Genomic DNA, 12,292 nt, shown 5'->3' on the forward strand with positions numbered 1-12,292 from the left:
AAATTGTGTTAAACGGGAAAAACCCTCGGCAGAATGCAATATTGTAAGTTGGTTTTGTATGTATTTTTATCTGGTTTTAATTGATTTTTTATACGGATTAAGTAAATTCAATATATTTTGTATTTGTATGTTATTTAACATATTTTGTATTTTGTTGTTTGTAACAGATTTAACCAATAAACAAATACCCCTGATGATGCTAAAAATTTATTAGCGAAACTTTGGGTTGGAAAAGTGGAATAATGTAATTTTATTTCGCACTTTAGAAAAACTTGGATCGAAAAAGCCTAATAATATCTTCACATATATTTTCTTTTATTTTGTAAAAAAGTTATTTTAGAGTTTAGTTTTTATAAAAAAGCGAAATGCTATCAATTTTCATATTTTGTTTAAATGTCAATGTACATGTTAAATTTCGTGTTTCATTGGAAAATATTCCTATTAATTCTTAGCTTCCTTGGACGGGTAGAATGAGCGTAGCGCCTAAAAATATGCTGCGAAATTTAAACCGGTGAAACTACAACGGTAATTCTGACTATATTGTGTATTGTTTCTTGTTCAAAATCACCTTTACTAGGTACATAATATCGCTGATGACCAATATGGCGGACTTTTTTTTTCAAATTAATTTAATTCTCTTGAAACTTGGTACGCGTGGTTTAATAAGATATCAGATTTTGAATCCGGTGTCAGGTTTTCAAGATTCAAAATGGTGGACCTTATGGCGTTCAATATTTTTGAAAGTGATTGGATTATATTGAAACTCTGTATTCGGGGGTTTTTGTTGTTACTAATTTCGAGCCCTGTATCAGTATTTCTAAAATCAAAATTTCGGATCCAATGTGGAGTTGAATATTGGTATTTAGTTATTGGAAGGAGACCAAATGGTATACATAACTAGAAATCACATACAATAAAACGATTTTCAATTCATGGCATAGGAATGTAAAATGATGAAATAATTTAGAGAAATTAGGTATGTATTATAAGCTTTTTATTCCTGGAAATTTATACAGAAAAAAATGAATGAAAAACATATTTTTATTATAAAAAAATATCTACTGATGAGGTACATTCCAACTGTAGCAATCAGCTTCCACAAACATGAGAAATTCATGAAATTTCATGACTCATGTCCATTTTTATAATTTGTTCCTTTTTTATAATTTGTTGTCGAATTTTTTTAATAATAATATCGTGTCACTTTGTTTGTCCGCGATGGACTCCTAAGCTACTTAACCGAATTCAATCAAAATTGCACACCGTGCGCACTTTGATCCAACTTGAAGGATAGCATAAGATTCCTGTGAAGTTTCCAGTACCGATCTATCCGAACGAATTTTAATCACGGTTCGATTTTCCTGAAATTTGGGGTATAGGTAGCCCTGCCTAGATTAGTATTTACGAAACTTTTTCCGGGAAGGGGACCAGGGACCGATCTTTTCAAACAAATTCTGTTCTTGGATCGATTTCCCTTTTAATTGGCATATAGGTAGCGCTTTGCCTAGATTAGTATTTATGACACTTTTTTTCGGGAAATGAAGCAGGGACCGACTGAGACTGGGACTTGGACTAGGGCTGGGGCTGCGACTGGAACTGGGAGCGGCACTCAGATTGGGACTTAGACTGGGACTGAGATTGTGACTGGGACTGGGACTAAGACTTGGACTTGGGGTAGGACTTACTTACTTACTTAATTGGGGTTTAACCGTCTAAACGGTTATGACCGTCCACCAAGGCGCGCCAGTCACTCCTTCGCTCCGCCAGCCAGCGCAGCCGCTGCGTTTTAATTGGCTGGACTATGTTGATGTCTGCGTATAGCTCTTACAGCTCATCATTAAATCTTCTTCGGTACTCGCCATCGCCAACGCGTAGAGGTCCATAAATCTTTCGAAGAACTTTTCTCTCGACCACTCCCAAAGCCGCTTCATCTGCTTTTGTCATGGTCCATGTTTCTGCCCCATATAGCAGGACGGGTACGATGAGTGACTTGTAGAGTATGATTTACGTTTGCCGAGAGAGGACTTTACTTTTCAATTGCCTACCTAGTCCAAAGTAGCATTTATTGGCAAGATTGATTCTTCGCTGGATTTCAGTGCTGATGTTGTTGCTAGTGTTGATGCTGGTTCCCAAATAAACGAAGTCTTTTACTATTTCGAAATTATGGCTGCCAACAGTAGCCAAGGGGCATATGCGGTGACTCTTTGCTCGATGACAGCAGGTACTTCGTTTTGTCCTCATTCATCATCAAACCCATTTTTACCGCTTCTTTTTCCAGTTTGGAGTAAGCAGAACAAACAGCGTGGGTGTTTAGGCCGATGATATCAATTTCATCAGCATATGCCAGTAATTGCACGCTTTTATAGTATATTGTTCCAGTGCGGTTAAGTTCTGCAGCTAGTATATTTTTCTCCAGCATCAAATTAAAGGAATCGCACGATAGGGGGTCACCCTGTCTGAAACCTCGTTTAGTTTCGAACGGCTCGGAGAGGTCCTTCTCAGTTCTGACTAAGCTGATGGTGTTGCTCAACGTCATTTTGTGCAGCCATATAAGTTTTGCGGGAAAACCAAATTCAGACATAGCGGCATATAGGCAGGTCCTTTTCGTACTGTCGAAGGCGGCTTTAAAGTCGACGAAGAGGTGATGTGTGTCGATTCTTTTTCACGGGTTTTTTCCAAGATTTGGCGCATTGTGGGGGTTGGACTGGGACTGGGAAAAAATGATGTAGATATGTGAAGAACAGGAAGAACTAGACAGAAGAGAAAAGAGGGAAGTTGAAAGAGATAGTGTTAGACGAAAATAGAGAGATATCGATAGATGGAGCGTTAAAGAAGTGTGGAAAAGACGGAGTGGGAGAAAGAGACGCAGAAAAAGAGAAAGGCAGAGGGAAGAGTGAAAAAATAGGGAAGTCATATAGATAGACCAGAGCTAGAGCAGAGCAACGTCTCCCGGGTCTGCTAGTATATAATATAAAACAAATATAATGAAAAAAAAATGTATCGCCATATTGGGGCGGTCATTTTGAATTTTGAAAAAACTGACATAGAATTCATCATCAACCCTAATGGTGGATTTGAGTCCAAAACAATACGGGACGTGGTCAGAAATACCATTTCAGATTCACTGGTTTCAATTTCGCAACATATTTTTAGACCCAACGCTCATTCTAAGCATCTGTGAATTAATAGAAATATCTCCCAATTAAACACGGATTTCTAACACGCAAAAAAATGTGCATAATTGTACATTGACATTTAAAGAATATACATATAAAAATTGAGAGAATCTCGGTTTTTTTTAAACGACAATCGCGATCTCTAAAATCACTTTTCCACAAAATAAGATGTGTATCTTCTTTTTCCACAAGGAACAATATTGGGGGTAACGTTTGCGAATTTCCAAAAAGTGTATTTTTTTTAACCACTCTAATGTACATCCTTGTATGAACATCGGCTTACATGCTATTCTTGCTTTCTTTTAGCCATTTTGAAAAATTATAGCCATCTAACAAACATTCATAACGACATAATTAAAGATAAATGTATAAACAGTAAATTCGCTGACATTTCGTGCAGACATAAATTTCTGACAATTCCAATAAAATATCATGACACCAAGAGTTGCATGCAATGACGAAGATACCTGCACACATACGTACATACACCTGGATATGTTTATGCCCTTTGCGTGATTTATGAAATAATTCGCAAAATTATTTCCTTGCTGTAAAGCTTAGAAAACTACAAAAAAAAAGTATCAAAAAACAGTCAAACAATTTTGTGAAAGTTAAGCTTTGAATATTGTTTTTTATTTTGGTTTTAAAATTTTTTTAGTAAAGACATTTCCTTCATGCGATTCTTCATGACGTGATGCCACCAATTACCACGAATAGTAGCAACAATCGTAAATGTTGCAACAACGTGACTCATTTAATGATTGGCGATGAGCAAAACAACAGAAACAAATATTTATATATCTAACTGTCTAAATGAAGACGGAGGACGGGCTACAAATGAAATATCTATTTAAATGGCGCTCAGTTTGATCTACATATGTACATACAGATGCATATTTGTGTGTATGTATCTTTATAAGTATGTATGTATAAGTCATTTAGTCAATGAGCCACATACACAATGAATATATGAAAAAAACTTTGGTGAGGTTAAGTATATACCAATGGTTTAAGAGTTTCCGGCGTGAATGATCCAAGCGGCGCTTTTTCACGCCAATGTTGCAACTTTCTTGACACTTTTATATGCTTTTATTTATTTATTAAATACTCTGAAGTAGATGCAATAATCAGTGCTTACATGCGTTGAGGCATGCTAGTATATCTTTTATACCCGCCTGTGCTAGGAACTTAGTAATAAGCAGACAGGGTTCTCCCTGTTTTGCACAAATATTTCTTCACTTTTTCTTCTAGCACCCCCTCTCCTTTCCAATATCCTTCTCCTACTCTTTCTTCCCCTTTTCCTTCTACATCTCCCTTTTCTTCTTCTTCTCCATGGTCACCTCTTTCTAACTTTTTTTCTTTTCTCTCCCTCTATTTCTCCTTTTTTTGTACTTACTCTTTTATTCGCCCCTCCCTCTCATTATTCCTTAAGCTCTCCACACTTCCTCTTTCCCTCTCTATCACTCTTTATCTTTTTTTGTTTCCCTTGTATTTTCTTGCTCCGAAAGCACGTGTTAATACAAAAAATATTAGAAAACAAATACTTGACATTCCTCAGTTTCAGGCGCGAATTTCCAAAAGACTATATTTCCCCTGCGGCTCAGGAGCATCGCAGACAATGGCCTCGAAATAGTTCTTCTTCATTGTTGCTGAGGTGCAGTTGTGAGCAGTATTTAACTCAGCTGATCCATATCATATCCTTTAAATATATACCCAAGAAAACGATTTTTGGACGATATTGGACCAGATGTAAAAAGACAAGGCCGCGCCCGTAATGCCAACTCTTTTCCATCTAACCTAGCCAAAACGGCAGCAGACTCTTCTTGCTTCTCGTATCAAAATAGGCTTAGAAGAGTCATGGGAATTATGGACGACAAACAGAGATTTCAAACGTTATTACCAGCACAACGTTTTATTAGTCGGTTTTTCTGCTGGGTCACCGAAAACACCTATTTGAAAGTGCTGAGATGTTAAGAGAAGGTTCTGAAAAGATATGTAGAGATTCAGTCGAGTAAGTCTTTTCAAATATATGCGAGTCCGAGAAGAAATTTCACATATCTTCTACTCTCGAAAAGCCTTCAGGGATTCAAACTTCTACGAGTTTTAAGAGGGATTTCGAAAATATCCTACGCTACTCGTTAATAAAAGCCAGTCTACAATCACAAAGTAGAGTTGGCAAGCATTCATCTACTGATCATTTTGCCTCAGCATTCAAAATATCACTGGAATTAACTGCCTAACTGTGACGGCATGTGCATCTTGTTCGCATTTACGCGATCTAATACTGGCATTAAAGGACCCAATTGGCTGTGTTATTCAAAGTCAATGAGCATGTGATTTGTGATGCGACTTAGTATCACTAGATTCCGCAGTAAACTTCTACAAAGACCTGTTGCAGCATAGCTGCGTCAATATCAATCTATGCATTCGTGATTTGTGATTATAACTACCGAAAGATGTCTCAGTAACCTGCGAGTGAGGGCGTTTGCATAGCCGCCGGATTTATTTATTCATTCATTGGGTATGTCTTTCTTTGAAACAAGTAACAAATAAAAATCGCTGCGACCGAGAAGATGCCAATCTCGTTGTTCCTCAAAAATCGTGAGATGTGCCAAATTTATTGCAAAATATCATGGATCCCTTAGCCAGGTATAGAGCAGTGTAACTATCTCCCTTGTTAAGTAAGAAACTTAGGGATGTGTACATTTGGTGACCATTTTTCGACCATAGCTGCGGAAATTTTGAAGACAATAGAAGAAAGCAAATTAGAATGAAGAAATGATGGAGCGGACACATTAGCTTTTGCTATGTCGAAGACTTAAATGAATTAAAATAAAATTTTTGAGAAAATACGTTCTTAATCACTGGCTTATATTGAAAGAAGTTGTTTCTTATAGAAATTGAAATGGGGAAGCAGAGGCGTAAGTAGGAAATAAGCAGTACATCTCTAGTTGGTCGACTGTTCCAGCATGCTCACTCATTGAGTGCATTAATTATCTTAATCTAATTTAATTTTTTGTTCTAACTAAATCTAGGTATGTACATAACGCACGTTTTCCCCATAGCTGTGTTTTTACACGTTTCATAAAAAAAAAGAAGATTTCTTCTATTCTAATTTAAAATTTTTTCAATTAAGAAAAAATATATTACAACAATAATAATGATAAAATAATTATTGTTAGGCATTGAGCTCGATTCAAACTCGCGAACTTACAAACCAGTAGGCCGATATAACAACGAAGATTTATTTAGTTTGTCACGTGTCTCACGAAATTGTAAGTCTATAAAGAAGAATACATAGACTCACCAATAAATATACCGAAATGATGAAGATTGCGTTCTGACTTATCGATCCGTCCGTCTGCGTGTTTAAACCCAAACTAGTCCCTCAATTTTTGAGTTATCTTGATGAAAGCTGCTTAACTGGTATATTTTAGTGTTCTCTTAGACATTTGTCGGAGTCGACCAGATAGGACCATTATAGAATATATCTCTCTTGCAACCGATTTTTCAGATAAGATGATCTTTGCCATTTTTTTCCTCATTTTAACAGTTAGAATATCAAATTTCACCAGATGTCTACGTATTTGGCGTACAGTGTGGTCTGAAAAAATCATATAGATCGGTTATTTAAATATGATATATATATCATACAACCGATTGTTTAGATAATAGAGTTTTCGTCATTTCTTCCTTATTTTAATATCAATAAGCTTGAAATTTTATAAGATGGTTACATATGTATATGAAATACACACAAAACTAACTGAAAAGTCAAGTTCGGTCAAATAGATAACGTATTTGACATAGATCTGATTGTTCAGATTTTATCAATTTTTCAAATTTCATTAGATTTTTTACAGCTCCATTCATTCATAAAGATGTGAAGTCTTCGGCACAACCAAAGACAGTCTTGTCCTTACTTGTTCTTATTATTGTTGAATATTCAGTGTCCATTTTTTTTTAGCGATAAATAACAAAAATTGATTACGATTTGCACGAGGTCGTGAAGCACTCGCATACTCGTTCTATACGTACTACATACATAAGTACGTAAGTATACCCACTCAATAAATCGCTCAACGATTTTTATTTGCTGTTCCAGCAGCCAAAGCGTAAATAATTTATTGCAATTTTGAATGTGCGAAGCATATTAATACGATAGCGGTAATTAATTGAGCGATAGATGAGGACGAATCAAATGTTGGTTTGACACCACAAACGACTAAGTCAACACGATTGCAACAGCATAAAATATTGCAGTGATGGGCAATGGTTGAGCAGAGAGAGTGCAGTACAGGAAGAAGAAGCGCATACACAGCGATTTCCGATAAGTGTCGACTGATCGATCATGATGTAAGCGCGTAGTGCCGAATCAAAAGAAATAATGAATAGAAAAATCTTACATAGTTCGAAAAAAAAACTAACAAAAATTTATACAAATTAAATGACAGCGCAATAAAGGACCGACACAACGATGGAAACGATGTCGTATGTAAAATCAAGCGATCGACAAAACGATCATAAGCACCGACAATGACATAAAAAGACATTTTTTATAGAGAGCATGTAAGTAGATGCTTTACTTTTATTCAGAGCTCACAAAACGGACACGATCGTGTCATTAAGAATTTGTAGTCTCTTGATTATTGGTTTTTGTGGCAAGCGCATATTGACATATGTAGATATTTGTAGGCATAAAAACTGGACCGCTCGCCGCACCCAAATGCTATAAATGATTTTCTCAACTTTTAAAGCGAGCATGGATCCGTGCTCCTTCACAATCTCAATTCGTAGTCATGAATGTATCAACATAGGTACCGCACGCACAACCTTATCGACGCTCACTCAATGGACGGTCGTAAACGAGCATAGCCTGATCTAAACTATCAAATGTACCAGCAGCCGTATGGTTTTCGCATCCAACAAACGCATTCCAGTATCTTTTAGATTTTGGTACATACTCATGTAGCCATTTAACAGTGGACAAGTTACAAGTCAAATATCTAGATACATTATTTTACTAAAGAGGGCCGCATTATCAAAGCAGCAGGTGTCCTTGTAGTTTAAAGCTAGGGTACTGTGCAGAAAACACTTCTTTTAAATTTCCACCGCCAAACCTGTGGCTTGATTTGATCCTATTAATGGGAATACGTTGGCTCAACTGGTAGTTGGGAGTGGGCAAGGGTCATAGACTTAATGAGTTCATACGGTTACCACAAATTTTCCTAACGGCCAAATTGAAAACCACTTTGCGATATATCCTCCTCCTCTTCCCATATTTTAATGCTTGCCAGGTCTTTTTTTTACCTCGTCAACTTCTTAGGAATTCCTTTCTTGATTCGCAGATAAATTTTACTGTGCCCTACGAAATTTTCCCAAGCTGCGTCTACAACGTATGCTCCGCCTGCATGTTTATTTATGTAGTGCTGACCCTTTTCCGTAGGTCGAGATATAGTAAGTACCTTCCAATTCTGTGTCGATATATTCCGTCGAAAAAAAGTTGGCCTAAATTGGCTTTTCCTGCAACATCTTGAGCTTTAAGCTATTAAGCTTTTTTCTATAGATCTCCATCATTCAGTAGTCATTTTTCCGAAAAGATGGCTACGAGAAAACCGTAATCTTAATGTTACCTCCCTTTGGCTCTCCTCCTACTTCCACATTCATGATTGGCACTTTACACGTCCTCTCTCTAACTTACACCTTTCGAGGTATTCCTTTCGAGGTAATGACAAATATCAAAGGGCACCATTTGAGGAGCACCTCACTATTCTTCACTAAAGTGAAATTTATTGCAAAACGACGGTTGTTGTTGTTGTTGTAGCGATAAGAACACTCCCCGAAGCCTTGGTTAGTGTTATCGATGTTGATGGTCCTTTGGTGGATGCAGATCCGGTACATTGCCGTACCAAGTCGACCATCTCGGGAACGATTTGGTATGACCACATGCGACCTTCTATGCCATACCGCCCTCCCACCCCCTAGATCCATGAGGAGTTCGGGGTCGCTAGGGCCCTGGGCTGCTAATGAAACAGGATTCGCCATGGATAGGTGAGTGTGAAAACTTGGTTGAAGAAGCTGTATATTGCGCTGGCAACCCCTTGAAAGTGTTGCGCTACACAGCGAGTCATCAATATACATATGTGTCATTAAAAGCACCAAGAACGAAGGGTATCGCTAGATCAGAGTTCGAGAGATAATGTGCAGTAATGCAGTGAAAGCAAATATTGGCCTTGTATATAGCCCTTACTCCAAAAACTTCTAACAACTTTGGCCTTTTTACTTAAATGCACTCAATACGGCACTGTTCAGCGATGCTTCAATACATATCGTCTTGCCGATCTGCATATCTACTTTTTATGTGCTGCCGATCGCATCGTGTGCACGTTAATATTGCTTTGGTTGTAATTGTCACTGTCCTTTTCAAATGGCAGCCGACATCATTGCGTCAACTATCCACAACCATCACCTTTTCATTCTTTCAATCTCTCCCCACTTCATTTTACCTCATTTCAATAAAGGCAGGCAGGCAGCCGGTCAGTGGAGTCGAGTGTGTGCGCTAGTGTGTTTGGCTTTGTGACCGTTGGATAGATCGCTAATGAGCGCACTTAATTTCACATTCGACATGAAATTCCTTTCATATCGTTATAAAGACAAACAGACACACATATTTATTTATTATAGTGTTTCTTAGTTAAAGTAGCTTCTTTTTTTTGTGGAAGTCCATTTTGTAGCGCTCGCACTCACTTGGCTGATTTGCATTCATAATAATCACAAATGCCCCAACAGCTTCCATCGGTGTATCGGTGAGGCATTTAATGTTGATGTTAACATTTTGTAGGGTTCTGTGCTTTACCTGTTAGTAAATAGATAGATATATGTAAATACTAGTGGTATGTACGAGAAGGTGTTAATTTTTGAAGGGGATATAGTTTTTTATTCCCTCATGGCACAAAATCAGGGGATGTGTCTGCCATTGTCTATCACCGATCCATAAACGCAATCTCAGGTAGCCCAAGTGGATTACACAGATATGTGTAACTGATAGATAAATTTTTTTATCGTGATAATCGAGAATTGGTGGTTGCCCAGCTACACTCCTAATTTACAAATTTCCCTCGTATGTATGCTGTGCTATGTCTGCAGAAAGATGTTGGTATAAAAAACCTTATCTAATAGGATCAAATCAAACCAGAATTTGTGTTGGGATGGGAGCCCATTCATACGATGTAATTGTCTAATATTCAAACTCTACTTGGGTCTCCGACAAAGTGTTGAAAGTAATCTACTTCTAACATGCTTCCTATTGCTTTTGAAATATAATCGGAGGGCTTTCATATGCTATTGGTGCCATAATATTCGACTTTGAAACATCAGCTCACGTCTTGCCATCAACTAGAAAGCACCTAAATCAGGTTTGGAGTATGTATTCCAGTAAACGCAATCCACAGTGGAAACTGTTTGACAAGATGTTTTATGTTATTGTTAAGCGAATAAGGGAGACATTTAAATAACGGGTCATCAAAACGTACAAGCCTACAGCTGATTCGATCATACATTGTAAATCTCTTCAAAGCAATTTCTGCTGCGAGTGGGACTCAACCACACTACTGCGATTATCGATCCGTTTACAAGCAGGTTTGACCAAAGGCACACCTTGTTGGTGTCCAACTTTTTCTCAATTGCCTTCCGCTGTATATACATATGTTTTTATTCTTTCCACAAATACGTATATTTACATGTAACGGCAGCTACAGCAAGTTTGTTGTGAAATGTGGTCGAAAACAATCCAGGAACTATCCCGCAATGATTTCAAAAACAATTTCGAAGTGATCCTGTAACAGTTCTAAACTGGTTTCGAAACAGTCTCAAAATGATCCAAATGTTGTTCCGAAATGATAACTAAACTAGTTCTCAAGTGATTCTTAAATTTGTTCCAAATTACCTCAAAAAAAAGTATCGAAATTATTCCATAAATAATTTCGATGAAAATGAAACATATACTGATAAGACTTCAATGTAAAATCGAAATCACATATGTAACCCGTAGATAAGAAGCCGACAAGCAACCAATAAGAAGCCGATTATTCAACGAAAACAAGGCGATAATAAGCCGATTTCCCGCCCATAATAACAGATAATAATAAACGATTTTCCTTTTCCATAATAGTAAATGTTTGATTTTTGATTTTCTGAAAATTGCACTTATAACTTAAATTGTTATTCGCGATTACCCTTTAAATATTTATTGCGGTCTCCAAAAATGCTTCGCAGAAATAGATACACTTTGTGAGAAGTGTTTCTATATACATATTTTAGGAAGAAATCTTTAAAAGACGTACTTTCACTTTTCTCTTACAAATTCTCGTAACTGGAAGCTTTAAATACCAGCTAAATCGTTATTGCATCCAAATAGTAGCTTCATTTTCGAGTCGAAATTCACGAATAAGTGCCAATGATCCCTACTACTTTATGGCAGGATTGATGATGACCCGTCCATAACTTCTATCAATGCATATGTTGTCAAGAAAACATTCGGTTTTATTTCTTGTTTTTGTATAAAATATACAAATGCCCCTTGCTTTATTGTTCTTGTTTTTTTTTTACATTGATTTGATTTGTTTTGTTGTCTCTCGCAATCATCATCACCATCATCATCAACGATTTTTCCAACATTTCATGTTTATTACAATTGTAAATGAGAAATTTCATTTGTCAAGTAGCGACGGTATAACTCAACAACTTGATGGCGGTGATATCGCCGCGAAACAATAAAAACGCTAAGTGCACAAAGAGTGGAATTGATTGAATGAGTGGCTGTAAAAATGATTAATCATTTTAGGTAAATGTTGTAAACGAATGATGTGATCGAGCCACTGATATTTCTCGCATTTGCGTCATGATATACTTGTATGTTTTGTTTGTATATTTGTAGGAAATGGATCTAGTTAAATGTTACCTGTTCGCTTATCTTACTTTATTCAGCAGTTGCTACTCTTTTATTTATTTTAAAAGTTTCTTTAGATAACGAAATATTTTATTCAATGGTGTCTGAAATATGTAGCTTTCGATCACCAATTCTTTACAAACTTGTTATGTGTTTCATATATTGCTAC

This window comes from Eurosta solidaginis, chromosome 5, assembly GCF_040869045.1.
Source record: "Eurosta solidaginis isolate ZX-2024a chromosome 5, ASM4086904v1, whole genome shotgun sequence".
NCBI classification, from domain to species: Eukaryota; Metazoa; Arthropoda; class Insecta; order Diptera; family Tephritidae; genus Eurosta; species Eurosta solidaginis.